The sequence below is a fragment of the Merops nubicus genome, unplaced genomic scaffold (genome assembly GCF_000691845.1).
Source record: "Merops nubicus isolate BGI_N331 unplaced genomic scaffold, ASM69184v1 scaffold27220, whole genome shotgun sequence".
In the NCBI taxonomy this organism is placed as follows: domain Eukaryota; kingdom Metazoa; phylum Chordata; class Aves; order Coraciiformes; family Meropidae; genus Merops; species Merops nubicus.
The window spans coordinates 1,070-3,039 of record NW_008582662.1 but is presented as its reverse complement, the minus strand read 5'-3'; positions in this window follow the sequence as shown (position 1 = coordinate 3,039).

Here is a 1,970-nt window from a genome sequence, read left to right as displayed (position 1 = left end):
GCTGGAGCCTTCTCCTCTGGGGCTGCCCCAGCCCAACTCCCCATCCCTGGGGACATCCAAGGTCAGGCTGGATTAGCTCTGAGCACCTTGACCTAGCTGCAGATGTCTCTGCTTACTGCAGGGGGGTTGGACTGGGTGACCTCCAAAGCTCCCTTCCCACTCAAACCAACCTCTGATTCTATCATCCTCTGACCCTTCTTCCAACCACAGGCTGCAAAGCCAAGAGCTCAGGTCTATCCCAAAGCCCCCAGCTCCAGGGGAAAGCACCAGTTTGCTTGATGGGAAGAGCCCAGCACCAGCCCAGTTGGCAGGGTGTGAGCAGAGCAGCTCCAGCCTCAGCAGGGAGATGTTCCTGTGGAGCACAGCACCACCACCCTTCCCCAGCTGCCTTCCCTCAAACCCTAAAGCTCTGGGGAGAGGGAGGAGGGAGCCTGCTGGCATTTCTCAGAGCCTGCTGTCAGGGAGAGGAATTCCTCCTGCTCCCAGCAGTAACTTTGGGAACCGCCTGGTTCCAAAGCCCTCTGGCAAACCAATGAACCCTTTTGAAGCTTCACTGAGCCTGAAACCACAAAAACGGTGCAAAAAGCCAAGAAAAAAACCCCCAGAGGATCAATAAAAGCAACCCAGAGACTTCGCTCTCCTTCAAATGTGGATTCCTCAGCCCCCAGAGGCAAAGCCCCAGACACCAGCCCAGCAAACCCAGAGGTGGATTTCCAGGCACCTCCACCTCCATGCATGCAGCAGCTCTTCCCTCCTTCCCTCCATTTCTTTACTCCAGCCCGTTTTTGGGGAATTCTGGGCCCAAACTAAACCCTTGTCACCCCCACGAGCTCAGGTGCCCTTTGCTTTTCTCCTGGCAGAAGGCTGCTGGAGGCTCCCCTGCTCCCCAGCGACCCACTGGTGCCATTCCCACACCAAAATTCACTCTCCAGGGCTCTGAGAAGGCTGAAAAAGCTGCTTAGGAAGTAGAGAAGGAGCTGAGGTCCCCCCCTGTGCTGTCTCCATCTCACCAAGCCACAGCAAAGGCTGAGAAGGAGCTGAGACAGAGCTCAGAACTGCAGCTAAAAAGAATTGAAGGGGTCCCTGCTCTGTAATGTGCCAGGAAAAATGACTGAATTGAGATGAAATTCAAATTTCAGAGGTGAAATTTCAAAGGTAGTTACTAGTGAGGATGATCTCTGATGATCAGCTTCATTAGGATGATTCTCTTGATGATCTTGAGGGATCTTTTCCATCCAAAACGATTCTGGAGCAAGGAACTTAGTTTTGTGGGTGCAAGAGGAGGAGCCCAGGAACTACTTAATTGTGGGTTTTGCCCTCTGAATTTACACTTGGCATGGAAAAAGTGTGGGGAGGAGCAGCTGAGGGAGCTGGGGGTGCTGAGCCTGGAGCAAAGGAGGCTCAGGGGAGACCTTCTGGCTCTGCACAGCTCCTGACAGGAGCCTGGAGGGAGGGAAAAGGGCCTAAAGTCACCCCAGGGGAGGTTGAGGTTGGCCCTGAGGAAGAATTTCTTGACCAAGCACTGCTTGAGTTAGAGAAGAGGAGTTTGCATCTCCTGGAGCCTCCACTTCTCAGATCTGGCTCTCTCCTGTGCTGCAGTCACCACAGGAGTGACCTTCTCAGAGCTGGAACTGGCAGAAGCACCACCAAGCTGAGAAATCTCTCTCAGTGGAGGCTGCAAACAGCTTCCCATGGTCACCCTCCTCAACCTCCCTTCCTGGGTCTCTATTCTTAAGGCCAAGAGTAGGAAAAATGAGACCACTCAGCTGATTCACCCTCCTGGGGCTGGGAATAAGTTGTGGGCACCTGGATCACAGGGGATAAAAAATCTGTTGCCTCTAGGAGCAGGCCCCTATCAACTAGAGGACAGCTTGCAGCAGATATCAGACCAGGTCCTTGCTTTGGGACCTCAGAGGAAACTCAACTGTGGAAATACTGATGGATCTTGAAGTCACACAGATGCCTGCCCC